This window comes from Stenella coeruleoalba, assembly GCF_951394435.1.
Source record: "Stenella coeruleoalba genome assembly, chromosome: X".
NCBI lineage: Eukaryota > Metazoa > Chordata > Mammalia > Artiodactyla > Delphinidae > Stenella > Stenella coeruleoalba.
In genome coordinates, this window is record NC_137152.1 from 18,772,830 (window position 1) to 18,793,254 (window position 20,425).

A 20,425-nucleotide genomic window follows, 5' to 3' on the forward strand; every position below is an offset into this window, starting at 1 on the left:
TAGGTCATCCTTAACCATTATTAAAGGCTTAATATGCATCCACTTAATTCTTTCAATGTAGCTTAATATACATATATACACATACAAACAGAAATACATTTTTAAACTATACCAATTGGGCAACACATTTTCTTCACTTAATATGTTTTATTTTTGAAATCATCCTTATAACTCTGCTCTTAATTGATGCCCCCTTTCCTAGACGCCTGTTACATCTTACTATGTATATATGTGTATTTTTTTTTCATCTTTATTAGAGTATAATTGCTTTACAATGGTGTGTTAGTTTCTGCTTTGTAACAAAGTGAATCAGTTATACATATACATATGTCCCCATATCTCTTCCCTCTTGCGTCTCCCTCCCTCCCACCCTCCCTATCCCACCCCTCTAGGTGGTCACAAAGCACCAAGCTGATCTCCCTGTGCTATGCGGCTGCTTCCCACTAGCTATCTATTTTACGTTTGGTAGTGTATATATGTCCATGCCACTCTCTCACTTTGTCCCAGCTTACCCTTCCCCCTCCCTGTATCCTCAAGTCCATTCTCTAGTAGGTCTGCGTCTTTATTCCTGTCTTGCTCCTAGGTTCTTCATGACCAAGAGAAAAACCAATACCGTATGCTAACACATATATATGGAATCTAAAAAAAAAAAAAAAAGTCACTTAATATGTTTTTGACATATCTTTCCTTTAAAATCAGTCTCATTTTTAAAACTGCTACATAGTATTTCAAAATAGACATGGAGCATAAGATAGTTAGCCACTCCTCTACTGACGGACATTTAGATTGTTCCTCATTTTCTACTCCTAAATAATGTTGAAACGAGCATCCTTGAATATACATATTCTTTTCTAGAATAGATATTTAGAAGTGGAATTATCAGGGTGAAAGATACCTTCAGTTTAGTTGAATTTAGATTGAAGCTGTCAATTTCTCATTTAAAAAACTATAAAGTTTATGCTCCCAGTGGTATTGCAAGAGAGTACCATTTCTACACATTCCTGTCAACATTGACTGTAGTAAATCTTTTAATATTTTGCTAATCTGATGGGTCAAAAGGATAAAAATTATTTCCATTTTAATTACTTGATCATAATAATATTATTTTAATCACAGATTTAATTTGCTAATCTTTACTTAGAAATATATATATATATATATAGGCTGCATTGGGTGTTAGTTGCAGCATGTGGGATCCTCGTTGCAGCACGTGGGATCCTCCGCTGTGGCGCGTGAGCTCCTCCTTGTGGCGCGCGTGCTTCTCTTTAGTTGTGGTGCACAGGCTCAGTAGTTGCGGCGTGTGGGCTCTCTAGATGTGGCGTGTGGGCTGCAGAGCTCGTGGGCTCTGTAGTTGTGGCACATGGGCTCCAGAGTGCGTGGGCTCTCTAGTTGTGGTGCGTGGGCTCTCTAGTTGTGGCCCACATGCTCAGTAGTTGCAGCACGTGGGCTTAGTTACCCCGCAGCATGTGAGGTCTTAGTTCCCCGACCAGGGATTGAACCCCCATCCCCTGCGTTGGAATGCATATTCTTAATCACTGGACCACCGGGGAAGTCCCTTACTTTTTGTTTTAAATAGTTATTTACTTAATTTATTTTTGGCTGTGTTGGGTCTTAGTTGTGGCACTCAGGATCTTTTGTTGTAGTGCGCGGGCTTTTCTCTAGTTGTGGTGTGTGGGCTTCTCTGTAGTTGTGGCACGTGGGCTCCAGAGCGTGTGGACTCTGTAGTTGTGGCATGTGGGCTGTCTAGTTGTGGCACACGGGCTCAGTAGTTGCAGTGCACGGGCTTAGTTGCCCTGCGGCATGTGGGATCTTAGTTCCCTGACCAGGGATCGAACCCACGTCCCCTGCATTGGAAGGCAGATTCTTAACCGCTGGCCCACCAGGAAGTCCCAAAGTCCCTTACTTAGAATCTACTTATTTATAGCAGAGTGTCATATGGTTTTAGTTTTTTTGTTTTGTTTTTTGGGTTTTTTTGGTCTGCTGTAGTAATGGTGTTAAATTAAGCTCATAGTATAATTTGAGAAGATTTTCTTACTTTCCTATGATCTGGAACTATTTATACACAATATAGGAACCTGTACTGAAACCTTCTCTTCCTGGTGACTTTTGTCCTGGTAGGTTTTTAAATTTCTTTCATGATCATCAGCCTCTTCGTGTTTTTCACATCTTAAGTCTATTTTGGTAACTAACTTATATAGTTTAGAAAATCATTAAGGTCATCTGGCTTTCAAATTTATTAAGTGTGAAGTGATACATGTTGTTTTCTTACAATTTTATTTAGTATTATCTCTATCTCTAGTTATTCTCATTTCAGAATCCAAGTGTGTGTTTGTGTTCTCTTTTTCTTAGCTGTGTTTTTGTTACTTAATTAGCTTTTTCAAAAAACTGGGTTTTGGGCTTCCCTGGTGGTGCAGTGGTTGAGAGTCCGCCTGCCAATGCAGGGGACATGGGTTCATGCCCCGGTTCGGGAAGATCCCACATGCCGCGGAGCAGCTGGGCCCGTGAGCCATGGCCGCTGAGCCTGCGCATCCGGAGCCTGTGCTCTGCAACGGGAGAGGCCACAACGGTGAGAGGCCCACGTACTGCAAAATAAATAAATAAATAAAAACAAAAAAAACAAACTGGGTTTGGTTTTTTCTTTTTGTGGTTATTTTCTACATTATTATTTTAGCTTTTATTTATTTTTAAAATTTGTTTTTTATTTCTGTCAAAGTCACATATGCACATAGTTTAAAGAATCAAGCAGTTTTACAAGGCACGTTATAAGAAACATGGAGTCCTCTTGCTCCTATTTCTTACTCTCAAGTGTTTTAGATGATTCATATGATATTATTTCCATATCTCTATATAGCATGCTTATATGGCTACTTCTCGATGTCTCAGTTTCAAGCATTATCAACTGACTTCCCGTCATATATGATGGAGAATTAACTTTCTGTCCAGCTACTCCCCATCCTTATCATCCCCCCATTTTCTAACCATGCTCCCCAGGCTCCCAATTTGTTGTAGTTTTGCTTACATCAATATTGAGGATTTACATTATTATGAATAAGTCAGTGGTTTTCATATTGGCTGTCCATTTAAATCACTTGGGGAGCTTAAAAAATACTGATGCTTGGGGCTTCCCTGGTGGCGCAGTGGATAAGAATCTGCCTGCCAATTCAGGGGACACAGGTTCAATCCCTGGTCCGGGAAGATCCCACATGCCGCAGAGCAACTAAGCCCGTGAACCACAACTACTGAGTCTGCGCTCTAGAGCCTGCAAGCCACAACTACTGAAGCCCACATGCTTAGAGCCTGTGCTCCGCAACAAGAGAAGCCACTGCAGTGAGAAGCCTGCGCACCGCAACGAACAGTAGCCCCTGCTCACCACAACTAGAGAAAGCCCGTGTGCAGCAACGAAGACCCAGAACAGCCAAAAACTAAATAAATGAAATGAAGATTAAAAAAAATACTGATGCCTATTTCTGATTTAATTGATCCAGGTGTGGTTTGGGCATCTGAAGTTTTAAAAGCTCCTTAGATGATTCTAATGTTTGGCCAAGGTTGAGAACCAAGAAAAGGTTATTCACAGTTGATTACTCGGTTTAATTTTCCTTTCTGCAAAACCTTTTAATTTTCCTCAGAGGTATTATCTTCTTTTTACATTTGCTTCATTTTCTATGTTCTTATCCTTAATTCAACCCCACATTCCTCTCAATATGTTCATGTTCATCAAGTGTTCATTCAGTGTTACCTTCTGGAAGAAATCAGTCTGGGAGCCTTCAGAACAGTTCTTGCCTTACTTAGTTGCTCTCTAAGCTGTTCCAAGTAGTCGTCTCAGTATCTTACTCCACCATCCTCCTGAGAGTTCCTTTCTCTTCTCTTGTTTTGGCTTCTGGTTTTCTGGATCCTATGTCTTCTTCTCCTCTTGGTTTACTACCTCATTATGATAGAGCACCTCTCTTAACTTCCATACAGAGAAGAGTTCATAGAAGGTGACTTTTTAGAAATTATCTTTGCAGTAATACTTTAGCTGCCTATATAAATTTTGGTTGGAGATCATTTTTCTTCAGAATTTTAAAAGAAAGTGCCTCCTTTTAATTTCCAGTGATGCCACTGAGAAGTCTCTTGTCATTCTGCTTTTTATGAGACCTATTTTTTTTCTCTCTCTGAAAGCTTTGAGGATCTTCTCTTTATTTAATGTTCTGAGATTTCCTGATGGTGTGACATGGAGAGGATCTATTTTTATCAATTGGTGGGTTCTTTCAATCTGGAAACTTAGGTCTTTCAGTTGTGGGACATATTTATGAATAATGTTTTTTGATGATTTCTTCCTCTCTTTCTGGAACTTCTTTTATTGGGATGTTAGACCTCTTGGAAGCGTCCTGTGATTTCATTTTCTCTCTTCTTCTCCATCTCTTTGTCCTTTTACTGTGACTTCTGGGAGATCCTGAATAATATTTTCCCTCCTCTTACAATTTTAAAAACAGCTATCATTTGATTTTCTTGTTAATTCTTGGAATATTCCTTTGTTTTAAAGCATCCTTCTCTTCTTTCCTAGAAGCAACATCTTCTCATTTCCTTACAGGGAAAATAACGATAGTTTTTCTTTAAGTTTTCTTTCCCTTTCTTTCTATTTTTTCCAACTTTTGCCTTGCTTTTTTACCTGTGTGTGTGTCTGTGTGTGTGTGTGTGTGTGATATTAGAGGTCTTCTAATAGTAATTAATTAATTCTTGGCTGTGTTGGGTCTTCGTTGCTGCACAGGCTTTCTCTAGTTGTGGCGAGCAGGGGCTACTCTTCGTTGTGGTGTGTGGGCTTCTCACTGCAGTGGCTTCTCTTGTTGTGGAGCACGGGCTCTAGGTGCGCGGGCTTCAGTAGTTGTGGCACACAGGCTTAGTTGCTCTGAGGCATGCGGGATCTTTCCCGGACCAGGGCTTGAACTCGTGTCCCCTGCATTGGCAGGCAGATTCTTAACCACTGTGCCACCAGGGAAGTCCCAGAGGCCTTCTAACGTCTAGGGAATTTTGAGTGTTCACTTGTGCATAACAGGTGACCACTAAATGCTCATCAGGGACTTCTTTGCAGATAACTGAGACTTGTTGTCTGTAGCTTCTGGCTAGACTTTTCTGTAGACATACTCCATAATGTCATTTTTTAAGTATATTTCTTCTTGGCAGTCAGAGTTCCTAGAAAAGTACTCTTCCATTTCCCTGCTGGGTGGGGGTAGGGGGCGGTGGTGGTGTATAACACTGGCTGCCATATTTTGAGAGCCAAGTAGAGGAAGAAAGTTAGAAGTCTTAACATTCAGCATGCAAATCATACCACACTTCACATCATACCACACTTTTAGTGTGGTACCCGTCTGTCAACTGTGTATGATATTCCACAGTCTACAGAACCTGTGTTTTTTTGCCTCCAGAGAATAAACTACGGTCTTCTTCTGGGTAGTAGAGAGACCTTTCCTGACTGCATGGAGTGAGATGGGAGATCTTCTTTCCCTCACCAGATGTTGATTTTATCTTCTTGTCTTAGCCTCTTCATCACTGCACTTCAGAGGTAACTGGAACAACAAATTTTGATGCATTTTGGAGGATCTGTGGTATAAACCAAGTTCTTCTTTGGCTTTCTCCATTGCTGGCATAGGATTCAGCTTTCTCAGTTCTGGTACATAGGCAACCATTTGTTCATTTGCTTTGCAGGTACCAAAATTCTGTTTCTGTTTGTTCTTCTCCTGTTTGTGTCTTTGGAAATCTGTGACTATTTAAAAAAAAATAATTCCTTTACTGTCATTGAATTTTTCTTTTAAGAAATAAGTAGGAGACATATGTGCTCTATCATCTATAAAGTGGTTTAATTCTATTATTTTCAGAGAATATATTTTGTATTATTTCAGTCCTTTGAAATTTGTTAAGATTTGTTTTATGGCCTGGAAGATAGCTTATCTTGGTAAACGGTCCATGTATATTTGAAAAAATTGTGTATTCTGCTGTTGTTTGGTGGAGTGTTCTATAAATGTCAGTCAGATCAAGCTGGTTGACTGTGTTGTTCAGGTCAACTACATCCTTATGATTTTCTTTTAATTTTCTTTCTTTTAAAAATATTTATTTATTTATTTGGCTGCATCAGGTCTTAGTTGTGGCACGCGGGAATCTTCATTGTGGCATGCCTGGTCTTTCGTTGTGGTGTGTGGGCTCTTTGTTGTGGCACATGGGCTTCTCTCTAGTTGTGGTGCATGGACTCAGCAGTTGCGGTACGCAGGCTCTCTAGGTGTGGTGCGCAGGCTCCAGAGCACACGGGCTCAGTAGTTGTGGCATGAGGAGGGCTCTCTAATTGTGGCGCATGAGCTCTAGTGTGCATGGGCTCAGTAGCTGTGGCATGCAGGCTTAGTTGCACCGCGGCATGTGGGAAATTAGTTCCCTGACCAGGGATCGAACCCATGTCCCCTGCATTGGAAGGCAGATTCTTAACCACTGGATCATGAGGGAACACCCTCTTTTGGTTTTCTATAAATGGAATTTTTACTTTTGTTGTTATAATGATCTCATCTACTTTTTTTGGTGTTATTTTTTAGCATCTTGGAGTAAGGTTATTTTCAAAGTTTTAGGTTTTCTAATAAATGCTTTTAGTGCAATAAATTTTCCTCTTGGTGTCACTTGGCCTGCAGTGCAGTGTTTTGATATCTAGTCCTCTGATTATCAGTTATTTCTAGAGGATTTTAAAATATACTTTTTCTATGTACCTTAACACAAGAAGATTATTTTTTCTATTAAACCTCTAGTAAAGTAGCATGCAGTAAAATTGCCTTTTTTGTTGTAAAGAATCTATAAATGTGCTGGAATTCATAGAAGGATACTCTTAAATTGTTAAGAATTAAAAAGTTTTTCTTTCCACTGTTCTCAGAGAATTTGGTCCAAATGTTCTTTTTAAATTTTTTTGAAAATTTTCATATGGCTTACTTAACACAGTCATTTATAAATATTTTTATGGATATTTAAAAAGATGGTATGTAAGATGTCTAGTATATGCTACTAGTTCAGTTGTTAGTCATCTCACTCTTATGACTTAATTTATAAACTGAACTTCTGTAAAAAGTGGTTGGTGTGTTCCACTGCAATTCATGACTCATAATTTATCTTTTTTGTTTTTCGTTTGTTTGCTTTATAAGTAGTTATTTAAATATTGTTAAAATCTTTTTCTTTTTTTAAGAATTTATTTATATTATTTATTTATTTTTGTCTGCGTTGGGACTTCATTGCTGCGTGCGGGCTTTCTCTAGTTGTGGTAAGCGGGGGCTGCTCTTCGTTGTGGTGTGCAGGCTTCTCATTGTGGTGGCTTCTCTTGTTGCCGAGCACAGGCTCTAGGCGCACGGGCTTCAGTAGTTGTGGCATGCGGGCTCAGTAGTTGTGGTGCACAGGCTTAGTTGCTCCGCAGCATGTGGGATCTTCCCGGACCAAGGCTCGAATCCGTGTCCCCTGCAATGGCAGGCAAATTCTTAACCACTGCACCACCAGGGAAGCCCTATTTAAATATTTTGAAGCTATCTTGTTACATGCACAAAAAGTTTTGATTATTGTATCTTCTTGTATTATATTATTCATCAACATAAAAAGAAATATAATTCCTTTTGTCCATTTTAATGTTCACCTTGAATTCTACTCCACTTTTCTTTTAGCTAATTTTGGCTTGGGTATCATTTTAATCCCTGTATATTTTTTAAATTATTTATTTATTTATTTAATTGGTTGCACTGGGTCTTAGTTGCAGCAGGCGGGCTCCTTAGTTGTGGCTCGCTGGCTCCTTAGTTGCAGCTTGTTGGCTCTTTAGCTGTGACAGGTGGGCTCCTTAGTTGCAGCTTGCCAGCTCCTTAGTTTCGGCACGTGAGCTCTTTAGTTGCAGTAGGTGGACCCCTTAATTGTGGCTTGTGGGCTTCTTGGTTGCGGCTCTCCGGCTGCTTAGTTGCAGCATTGCAGGCTCCTTAGTTGTGGCATGTGAACTCTTAGTTGCAAGATGCATGTGGGATCTAGTTCCCTGACCAGGGATCGAACCCAGGCCCCCTGCATTGGGAGCACAGAGTCTTAACCACTGCACTACCAGGGAAGTCCCAATCCCTATATTTAAAAGCATTATTTTTCATTTTAAGAATGTGTTTGAGGGGCTTCCCTGGTGGTGCAGTGGTTAAGAATCCGCCTGCCAATGCAGGGGACACAGCTTCGAGCCCTGGTCTGGGAAGATCCCACATGCTGCAAAGCAACTAAGCCCGTGCACCACAACTACTGAGCCTGTGCTTTAGAGCCTGTGAGCCACAACTGCTGAGCCCGTGTGCCACAATTACTGAAGCCCGCGGGCCTAGAGCCCATGCTCTGCAACAAGAGAAGCCACCACAATGAGAAGCCCGCACACCACAAGAAAGAGTAGCCCCTGCTCGCCGCAACTAGAGAAAGCCCATGCACAGCAACAAAGACCCAACATAGCCAAAAATAACTAAATAAAATAAATAAATTTATTTTAAAAAAAGTGTCTTTGAGACAGTCTCTTCAGCAAGTGGTGCTGGAAAAGCTGGACAGCTGCATGTAAATCAATGAAGTTAGAATAAACTCTCACACCATACATAAAAACAAACTCAAAATGGCTTCAAGACTTAAATATAAGACATGATACCATAAAACTCCTAGAAGATAGCATAGGCAAAATATTCTCTGACATAAATTGTACCAGTGTTTTCTTAGGTCAGTCTCCCAAGGCAATAGAAATAAAAGCAAAAATAAACAAATTGGACCTAATCAAACTTTCAAACTTACAAGCTTCTGTACAACAAAGGAAACCATAAATAAAATGAAAAGACCACCTACAGACTGAAAGAAAATATTTGCAAATGATGAAATTGACAAGGGCTTAATTTCCACAATATACAAACAGATCATACAATTCAATAGCAAAAAAACAACCCAATCAAAAAATGGGCAGAAGACCTAAATAGACATTTCTCCTAAGAAGACATACAGATGGCCAATAGGCACATGAAAAGATGCTCATCATCGCTAAATATTAGAGAAATGCAAATCAAAACTACAATGAGATACCACCTCACGCTAGTCAGAATGGCCATCATTTAAAAGTCTACAAATAATAAATGTTGGAGAGGATGTGGTGAAAAGGGAACCCTCTTGCACTGTTGGTGGGAATGTAAATTGGTGTGGCCATTATGGAAAACATTATGGAGGTTACTCAAAAAATTAAAAATAGAGTTGCCGTATGATCTAGCAATCCCACTCCTGGGTGTATACCCAGACAAAACTATAATTCTAAAAGGTACATGCACCCCTGTGTACATAGCAGCACTAGGTACAATAGCCAAGACATGGAAACAACCTAAATGTCCATTGAGAGATGAATAGATGAAGAAGATGTGGTACATATACAGAGTGGACTGCTATTCAGCCATAAAATAGAATGAAATAATGCCATTTGCAGCAACATGGATGGACCTAGATATTATCATACTAAGTGAAGTAAGGCAGAAAGAGACAAATACCTTATGATATCACTTATATGTGGAATCGAAAATATGACACAAATGAACATATCGATGAAACAGAAACAGACTCACAGACATAATGAACAGACTTGTGGTTGCCAAGGGGGAGGGGGGTTGCGAGAGGGAAGGATTGGGTGCTTGGGGTTAGTAGATGCACACTATTGTATATAAGATGGATAAACAACAAGGTCCAGGGAACTATATTCAATATCCTGTGATAAACCAAAATGGAAAAGAATATGAAAAAGTATATATAGATGTATAACTGAGTCACTTTGCTGTACAGCAGAAATTAACACAACATTGTAAATCAATTGTACTTCAATGAAATAAAAAAAAAAGAATGTCCTTTATAAACATCATGTCTGGAATTTATTTTATTTGTGTGTTTGCCCTGAGACTCTCTGTCTTTAACATGGTTATTTAACCAATTTTACATTTATTGTTATTCCTGATATGTAGGATGCATTCTTGCCATCTGATTTATTTCATGTTTTCTCTTAACCACAATTTCTCTTTTCTTTTCCAGCCTTTTGTTTTACTTATTGAATTTCCTTTGTTTCAGTTTTTAGCTCAAGTAGTTGGATAACTGCGTATGCGACTTATGCTCTTCTGTTAGCTAGCTTTAAAATTTACCACACATTTAAACATATTTTTCTACCACTTCTAGAATCAATTAGTATTGCTCTTCTTACAATATTTTCTTAGCTATAATAAAATCGGAGAAACATTTTCATATCCATTTTTATTAATATTACATGTGCATGTTCATTGTTAAATCACCTTCTTAATTATTATTTTAATAGCTACTTAATATTATATTGAATTGTTATAATATGAAATATATATCATATCGGGTTAAGGACACATCCTACTCTAGTATGACCTCATCTTAACTAATTACATCTGTAGTGACTATATGTATTTTTTAAAAATATATATATATAACATTTAAATAAGCAAACAGATATCTGTTCCCCTACTGTGTGTGATTTTGGTTCTTTAAATGATTGATTATGATATCCATTGCTGTGGTTGAATATATTTGTGCCGGTAGAGTTTCTAATTCAGCACATTAATTCTCTGGATTGAGTTTCTGTGATGGCACAGTCTTCTCTTTATGAATATCAAAAGTCTTATCTCCATTGGATAACATTCTTTTTGGTATATAGTATAAAGGGATTGTAGAGACAACGTAGTGAGCTGGGTAAGGTGCTAAAGGAGAATGGTATAGATGAATGACTAGCCTACAGCAGAGAAGAGGGCCTCAGAGTGAGATCCAGGCAGCTAGATAGTGGAAAGTTCAGTTAGGATGTGCTTGGAAACATCAGGGGAATTAAATAGAAACAGAAGTGAATAGGAAAGGTTAAAAGGTAAAATGATGTCTTTTCTCCATTTATTTGCAGAGGGCAGGTAATAACAGTCACAAGGGAGTAAAAACTCATGAATTCAGAAAAGAGGTTGCAACGACTGTCATCCCAGGTAATAAATGAGTGTCTGGAGCCTGGATAAACTCAAAGATTGGGATGAATTCCTCACTGTGTAAGTTACAAGAGGACATTGTAACTGATTCTATGCATAAGATTATGGACTGGAATAAGTTAATAATAGTTCAGAAGGCTACTGCATAGTGCCTACATGCTTGCTTACTTTAAACGCTTATTTCAATTTATATAATTTTTAAAAGTTCAGTTATTGAAAGATGAGTTGTATAAAAGTATACTTTTGTACATTTCAGATAAACTACAACTTTGAAGAATGAACGTGTTATATGTTGACATGTGTCCCCGCCCCCCCCAAAAAAAAGATATGTTGAATCCCTAACTTGCAGTACCTCAGAATGTGATCTTATTTGGAAATGGGGTCACTGCGGACGTAATTAGTTAAGATGAGGTCATACTAGATTAGGATGGGTCCTTAATCTGATATGACTGGTATCCTTGTAAGAAGAGAAGAGACACAGGCACAGACACATGGGTAGAGATGCTATGTGACAGTGGAGGCAGAGATTGAAGTGCTGCAGCTGAAAGTCAGGGATCGCCAAGGATTGACAGTGACTACCAGAAGCAAGGAAGAGGCAGGAAAGAGTTCTGTCCAGTCTCAGAGGAAGCCCGTCTCTGCTGACACCTTGATTTTGGACTTCTAGTCTCCAGAATGGTGGGGAAATAAGTTTCTGTTATACAGCAGCCAGTAGGTAATCAACACAGAACCTATTAATTTTACCAGAGGGCTGTGACTGAAGCATCCTAGCTACAACAGGCCAGCCTGTCCTAAGTGAAACAGGAAATAGTCTTTTCAGTGTGGAGATGCTAATGTGACTACCAAGTCAAAGGTATGATGAGTCCTGGAGGAATATCAAGCTGGAAAGAAACTGCTACCTCTGCACTAGCAGATTCTTATCTACCCACTTCCTTGCCCAGCTTACAAATGAGGGTGGCAAGGAAAGTTGGATCGAATAGAATTGAATATCCATTATGTGTGGCATATTCTAGGAACTCTGGAGCATAAAGATATAATGCTTATTATATAATGCTTATTATATTGAACCATATGAAATTGCTATTTTTTGGGTAAAAGATTAGTTAAATAGTGACAATTTCATATGGTTCAACCTCTTAGGTTACACTGGAATTTAGAAGGTGATGTTATACAGATTTCTAACGATAAAAGGGACCACATAATAAACATCAAATGAGAATTATTGCATCTTAAAAGATGGGAAAGATTCAGGAAGACCCTGGAAAGTGATGGGTATTTGGGGGTGGGTAGTGAAGGGACCAGTTTCACCGGAGATGTAAGTCCACATGCAGGAGTCAGGAGGGAAAGTTCTAGAAAAGTATCTTGGGCGTATGTCGACGAAGATCTTCAATGCTAGACTAAGGAGTTTCCGTTTATTTTTATGAAATTAGCGAATAAATTGTCAAAGATTGTCTGGAAAAGAAGATTGGAAGTGACAGCTTAGGAAATTAATTCAGCATATATTTATTTAACAAATATTTGTTGAGACCAATTTGTTGTGCAGGCAGATTGGAGACTTATAGGACTGAAGACCTGGGAACCAAGTAAGAGATTATTAATTGCTGACTTTGTTGTTACTACAGTGTAACTATGGTGTTATATGTACTTGAACTGGAGTGGTAGGGGTGGAAAGGAAAAATTAAGGTGGCTTGGAGAACACCTGAGAGAGCTTGGTGATATATCGTGCAAGAAGGAGGTGGGGTCAAAGGAGATGACATCAGAGTTTTGCATTTGAGTGAATTTAAGAATGGCCTTGGGCTTCCCTGGTGGCGCAGTGGTTAAGAATCCGCCTGTCAATGCAGGGGACACGGGGTTCGGTCCCTGGTCGGGGAAGATCCCACATGCCGCGGAGCAACTAAGCCCGTGCACCACAACTACTGAGCCTGCGCTCTAGAGCCCATGTGCCACAACTACTGAAGCCCACGTGCCTAGAGCCCGTGCTCCGCAACAAGAGAAGCCACCGCAATGAGAATCCCGCGCACCGCAACAAAGGGTAGCCCCCGCTCGCCACAACTAGAGAAAGCCCACGCGCAGCAACGAAGACCCAACACAGGCAAAAATAAAATAAATAAATTTATAAAAAAAAAAAAAAGAATGGCCTTAATAACAAAAATGGAGAAAGCAAGAGAGGAGGCTGGTTCTGGGATTGAGGTGCTGGTTTTTTAAAAAACCTTAAATTTAAAGTAATAGTAAGATATCTTAGTAGAACTTTCCAGCATAGGACAGAGAAGGAGGTTAACTCAGAGTTGTCAAGAGGGAGGTTATGGTTGAGGGTATGAACGTGGACCAGATCTCTGAGGGAGAAATCATATTAGAGAAAAGTAGAAGATTGGATCTTGCAGGATGACAGTGATTAAATTTAAATTATGCATATTATTCCCAATTTTATAGCTTTTAATTATAACCCCTCTCTGACATTGTCCTTCCAGACTGAAAAATCTTACTCATTTCTATCCTTGATCAAATAGTAGCTCTACTTCACAGCATTCTTGAAGTTCAGGGACCAATATAATCATTACATATTTTTCTCTTATCACCAGATGATTTTGTAAAAGGGCAGACTGCTATTTGTGGTTTGATTTTTCAGCACCTTTATGTTTTGGAAATTTAGTCCCCTGAAGGAGGGAGTATGCCTTATTTAACTCTATCTCCAGCATTCAGCATTTAGAATTCACTACAGAGTAGGTAGTTAATACATGTTTCTCATACAAATGAATTTTGGAGATACTATTAAAAAACATGTAAAGTTACTTAGAATGTTTCATAGAACAGTACAGTAAGTAGTTCATTCAAACTTCTAAAATACTGGGTTTACATCTTGTTGAACTATGGCTTTTATCAAGTGAAATCCAGAGGGTTAAAAGCACAAGTTTGGTTTAAAAAATGTATCTCTATTTTTAGAAACTAGCCATTGTACAATATCAGCCTTCCTATCTATTAAACTATAATAGCTAAAATCATGCGTCAAAATTCCACCTCAGTCTCTAAAATCCAGAGTATTAGGTTTGCTATGAAGTTTCCTTCAGCTTACATATTTTTTCTTTCTTTAAACAGAGTTAAAGAGATCATTTTTTCCCCTGGCACTTAAACTATGAGAGAGACAAGGACAAATTGGGTCTTATTACAACCTTGCAGACTGCCCTGCTCCAGGCTGCAGCAGGAAGCATCAGGTAGCCTGATTGAATTCATTTCTTCCATGTACCAGCTGGCGTCACATTCCAGATCTTGAAATTCCCAAGGTTCATTTATCTTCACAGTTTCTTACTTGACAATGAAAAGAGGACTACCAAGCTGATTCCGCATTTAACGTCCCATAATGCCAATCTTGGTGCATTGTTTTAGGAATTATATAGCTAAAAGAGCTTATACAGTATTTGACAAAAGGACCATTCTCCACTTGTTTGTGAAGCTAGTTAACCACAAGAGTTAGAGCAGTGCTATTTCCTTTTCTAATTTAAATATATTTGGATCGAGTTACAGAGAATTGGAATGACAACTCAGGACAGAGGTATCAGCTGTTAATTAAAAATTAGTGGGAGAGTCCGTTCTCTATGTCAGTGTCTTTATTCCTGTCCTGCCCCTAGGTTCTTCAGAACCTTTTTTTTCTTTTTCTTTTAGATTCCATATATATGTGTTAGCACACAGTATTTGTTTTTCTCTTACTGACTTACTTCACTCTGTGTCCAACTAGAGAGGTGGGATAGGGAGGGTGGGAGGGAGACGCAAGAGGGAGGAGATATGGGGCTATATGTATATGTATAGCTGATTCGCTTTGTTATACAGCAGAAACTAACACACCATTGTAAAGCAATTATACTCCAATAAAGACATTAAAAAAAAATTAGTGGGAGAAAGTGAAATTTGCCTTTTTTCATGATCACATGTAAGGAATAGTGGCAAAATGACATTATTAAATAAGCTTCCTTCAAGTGTTTTCCTTATTGTAAATCCGTATTTTAGATTAAAGTTTATTTTTGGTGTTTGTAATTAAATTTGTGTCTATACTTGTAGCATTGTTAGTTTTCATCTCTGGATGAAATATATACTATTAAAAAAAGCACATCATGGCTGGTAGATCCGAACTGTTTTGATCGATCATCATCTTAATTATGTTTCATTTTGACTTAATGTCATTTGCCATTGTCTCTATTTCTGTGTGCTGACAACCCTTAGCTGAGAATGGAGAGACTGGCATTAGGGCTACAGTTGCATCAGCAACTAGCTAATGTAGGGAAGGACATAGGAGGGCTTTGGCCAACGTACTTTCTAAGGTGTCTTTCTGCACTCAGGTCTTATACCTTGTGGTGGAAGTATCTATATGGGCCCCTTATGGAGAATGAAGAGAGACAAGAAGAGAAGTGAAGCAAAGGGACAAAGGGAAGGAGGCAGAGCTCCCTTTCCAGGATTGCCCTGTCGTCCCACCCATTTTTATTCAAGCTGTGATGAATGAATGTTGGGTGAGTTCTGTAGACTTCAAGACTTCAAAGTCTTCAAGTTCTGTAGACTTCATGATTTTATATTTCTAACATATTATCTCCTGTTAGTTCAAGAAAGCAGTTGTGTCCATATATATGTAGGCAGCCCTTGAAGAATCTGTAGGAACAATCATTCAGATGTTTATCGTGACAGTCTTTGACTGTAGAAATTAAGTTTTCACATTCAAACTTTCCTTTGCTATTCATTGTGAAGTAGGACAATTACTGTTAGGATGAAGAAGGAAGAACGTTTTTTTTCTCTGCCTTCTTCACATCACTGTACTTAAGGTATGTTCTCTTGGGGTGCCAAGCCCACCACAGATATTTAGGATGCAGCAGATGATAATGTTTAATTCATCAGTATGGATCCCAAAGTGGTCACCAATTTTGGCAGCTAAAGGAGAAATCATTCCTTGGGTGGTAGAAGAGAATGGTAAGATTTCCCCGAACAATAGTCATGGTCGAGGTTAGCAGTGGATGGTTAGTATGCTGGGGTGGCAGTAAACTTGAAGCGAATAGAGGTCAGTGTAGCACAACATCATGGGTCCATCGCACTTTAATTCATGGCAGTCAGTAACTCTGGGAACTGAAATGTCTTATTGATTCACCTTGGACCCAAAGTATGGAACTTGAGAGGTGCAACGTATATGGTGAGCTCCCCATTTTAGCGGTTGAGTCCTGCAAGTGCTAAAATCTGGGAAATGCTCGGGCGTCTCTCTAATGGTAGCTCAGCAAGTTTCTCTTTATAGCCCCAATATAGGTGGCGAGCCCTCATTTCAGTGGGCTCCTTCCTTCTCCTCACCTATGATAACTTTGATATTCATTAATAACTACCCTATCACCTGGTTCTCCTCAACAGATTATGAACATCGCAACAAGTGAAAACTAACAAACCCAAGTTAGGGGAGAATACTGGGTGGTAAACTAGATTTCCTCACTCACTAAGTGACTCACTTCTACGTACCAGCCTCATGGTACATAAAGTCCAAATTTGTGCTTTGGGGCAATTACGAGTTATTACATGTCATAGGTATTTGGCATTACTTGGGAAGAGTTGAAACTGTTGATTTAAAATCTGAGAATGGGGCTTCCCTGGTGGCACAGTGGTTGAGAGTCCGCCTGCCGGTGCAGGGGACGCGGGTTCATGCCCCGGTCCGGGAAGATCCCACATGCCGCGGAGCGACTGGGCCCGTGAGCCATGGCCGCTGAGCCTGCGCTTCCGGAGCCTGTGCTCTGCAACGGGAGAGGCCACAACAGTGAGAGGCCCGCATACCGCGAAACAAAAACAAAAACAAAAACAATAAATAAATAAATAAAATCTGAGAATGGGGCTTCCCTGGTGGCACAGTGGTTAAGAATCTGCCTGCCAATGCAGGAGACACAGGTCCGAGCCCTGGTCCGGGAAGATCCCACATGCTGCAGAGCAACTAAGCCCTTGCGCCACACTCTCTGCAACTAGAGGAAGCCCGCGCGCAGCAACGAAGACCCAATGCAGCCAAAAATAATAAATAAATAAAATAAATAAGTTTATAAAAAAAAAATCTGAGAATGCCAGAGGTTTACTAGGGTTTATACATCTTAGTGTGCCAAAAAGAGAAGAAAGGAGGTTTCTTTTTGTACTCATATCGGCACTGCAGATGCCAGGGTGTCATTTGGCTCATCCAGAAAACTAAAGATTTCTCACCTTCTGTTTGGGCAGTTTATTTAATTTTTTTACTTCACTGTATATGCCCTTGAGAGCTGTACATGTTTATGGCCTTTAATCTCCCGGTTTACCAGTGCGTCTGACTTCAGAACAAGATGAATCTGAGTTTGGTCTCCTGGGCCTGCCACTTCTTAGCTGTTTGACTTTGGGCAAGGTACTAGACCTTTCTAAGCCTCCTCAGTTTTCTCATCTCACAACGCCTTTCTGACAAGGGTTATATAAAGATTTAATGAAATAAAGCAACATGCACCGTAGAGCATGGTGCAAATGAGGCGCTCAACAAATAGTTTCCTTCTCCTTCCTCTTCATTTTATTAAGTAGGATTATCATTCGCCAATATCGTAGACGTCTTGGAAAGGATTCTAAAGATTGCTAAACATGTTGCTAAATATGGATGCCCTTCCCCAGAGTTCTGTTAAACAGGGCACAGTGTGTTTGTGTGTGTCCACAGTGAGGGTGTGAGTTTCTGGGCTTGTGATTGCATGTGTATGTGTGTAAACTCGAAATTCCTATGAAATGATAAATCAGTATAGGTCCTAGCCCACTTAGAGTGATCCATGAGTTGCCTCTAAGTCCATCACCCCTGTTACCCCAATTCTAGAAGGGTACTGAAGTGAAGAATTGGGATCGATATCTGATATTTGGATAACCCAGGCAAGAAATAATTTTATTTTCCTCCTAAGCCAAACTGTCAGGTAGCATCCTATTTATAAAGCATTCCTTCGCACCAGATATAAAGTGTAAAGCAGGAGCAAAGAAGGTATATTCCCTTTAAATTTACTGTAAATAGAAAGCTGTTATTGCAGCTCCACTGTTCCATCTATTGTAAAAATGGAGCCCAGAGAAGAAAACACATTTATGTCAATCATCAGGAAGCACGTTTTGAGGCGGAATTATCCAGATAATTGCCCTAATTTTTCATCCTGGCCTGTGATTATTTCCTTTTCTACTGCCTTACACAGTTTTGCCTTTTTCTTTGTCCTCATCATTTTGCACTTCCTGACATCCTATGTGTCAGCTGGCCACATTATTGACTTTTATTTTTGTGGAGGTCACTTCTGTAGGAGCATCTTTTCAGTTGCTGATTGCCCTTAGCGGAGAGGAATTTGAATAAAAATGTCTGACCGACGCTGTTGAGATGGGGGAAGGGTTCGCTAGTGGAGAGGTGAATCATAATGTGAAAGCTGTATAACTCAGTTCCCCAAACACCCACTCCAATTTTGGCTCTCTGACAATGCTGTCTCTTTGAGAAAGAAGAACAGTTTGATCTGAATTCTTATTAGGTTCTGAGCCACCAAATTAGAATCTAATAAGCTCATTTGGAAGGATTTTGAATTAGCTTAAAACAGACCCACGCTGAGCTCATAGAGGAGACCCTCCTACTCTTTCCAGGCAAACCTGTAGTTTGTAGACTTAATTTTCAAAGTCTCTCCTTCGTCTCTTTTCTCATCTTGTACTTGTGCTCTTTTCTCCTTTAGCATGGACCACCTCTAGCTATATCTTACACTTCTAGGGAGAACCGTAACATCTTATTTGTAAGATTCTTTAAGAAAATCATAAATTTGGAGAGAAAAAAGACACCTTGGCTTCTGGAATCTTCCCGTTTGGCATTCTCCAGTAGCACTGGTTATCTTTAAATGAGGACTATTTGGACATACATAAAAATACTCCCCCAATACTAAAATATATCATTACCTTGCTTGTAGATGTACAGAGATGTAAAATCGTTTAGGAAAATACGAGCCTGGGTTGGGTAGGAGGGGAAGAAATAGTGTTGCAGTCAGCCCGTTGGACCTCTGAGGAAATCAAGGAAGTTAAAAAGGGAGAAGAATAGGCATGGTTATTAGGTGGAGAAGACAGCTTGCTGAGGTGGGTTGGGGTCTACTCTAGGTAGCCCAGTCAGTATGCTTCTAGGGATGTCATTTGGTACCTGTGCAAATTTACCTGTGGGATAGATTCCTAGGAATGCAGCTGCATGGTCAAAGCGTATGTGCGTTCTTAATTCCTCCATAGTTATTGCTGAGTTGCTCCCTATAAAGGTTGGATCAATTTACATTTCCATGAGCAATGTATTCCTAGAACTTAGACACCTTTTCTTTTAGCATCCCCTGTTATGGACAAGAAATACGATGCCAGTCCAATTCTCATTTCTTGGTAACTTACTTGGTTTACCTCTCAGAAAGCTGTTACTGTTGTTCAGAAATTCTACCAGTACTTGTCTATGTTGATGTCCTTCAGTTATTACTGCAGGGCACTTGGTGGATTTCACAACCTGAAGAGTCATCTTTGCTCAGGTCAGCGAACATTTTCTCTTATTTCTTGGATTATTCTCTCAATTCCATTCTCTCTGTTCTCTCTCCCTGGAACCCCTGTTAATAGTGTAATGGAACCACTGAATCTACCCGCTAAGCCTTTTAGTTTTTCTCATACTCTTCAGCTTTAGTTTTCTGCATGGTACTAAGAGAGAATCCCTTGATTTTGTTTGTTTTTTTGCGGTATGCGGGCCTCTCACTGTTGTGGCCTCTCCTGTTGCGGAGCACAGGCTCCGGACGCGCAGGCTCAGCGGCCATGGCTCACGGGCCCAGGGGCTCCGCGGCATGCGAGATCTTCCCGGACCGGGGCACGAACCCGTGTCCCCTGCATCGGCAGGCGGACTCCCAACCACTCCGCCACCAGGGAAGCCCAAGAATCCCTTGATTTTATTTTCCTGCGTTTTTATTATGACCTCAGCCCATCCCATGAGCTTTTTAAAAGTGGCCATGATATTTAAAATTTTCAAGTTCTCGGGGCTTCCCTGGTGGCACAGTGGTTGAGAGTCTGCCTGCTGATGCAGGGGACACGGGTTCGTACCGCGCGGTCCGGGAAGATCCCACATGCCGCAGAGCGGCTGAGCCTTCGCGTCTGGAGCCTGTGCTCCGCAACGGGAGAGGCCGCAACAGTGAGAGGCCTGCGTACAGAAAAAAAAAAAAAAAAAAAAATTCAAGTTCTCGGTTGCTTCTTGTTGGAAGAGGGCGTGGGGAGGATGTGATCGCTGGTTGACTCAGGCTATCCGAAGCTCCTCCCCTCCTCCCCTCCTCCTCTCCTCCCCTGTCCTTGTAATATACGTTCCACCCTCTGCTCTTGTAGCCTGAGCCATTTCAGGGACACATCCTTGAGAGAGTCAGGTGTGTTGAGACCATCTGGGCTGAATATGTGACTGAACTCTGTTA

General features: G+C 40.2%; 1 long non-coding RNA gene across 2 annotated transcripts in view; it reads left to right on the forward strand.

Moving 5' to 3' along the window:
• The window catches only part of LOC307180903, a 217,183-nt gene that overhangs the window by 124,727 nt on the left and 72,031 nt on the right, over positions 1-20,425 (forward strand). The window contains exons 10-12 of one of the 2 annotated variants that reach the window (XR_013825800.1): positions 10,925-11,058; positions 14,091-14,206; positions 15,326-15,606. The exons of the other annotated variant lie outside the window; for it this stretch is intronic. This is a non-coding gene — a long non-coding RNA (uncharacterized lncRNA). Of the gene's footprint in view, positions 1-10,924; positions 11,059-14,090; positions 14,207-15,325; positions 15,607-20,425 lie in introns of those variants that run through there. 2 annotated transcript variants of the gene reach the window in all.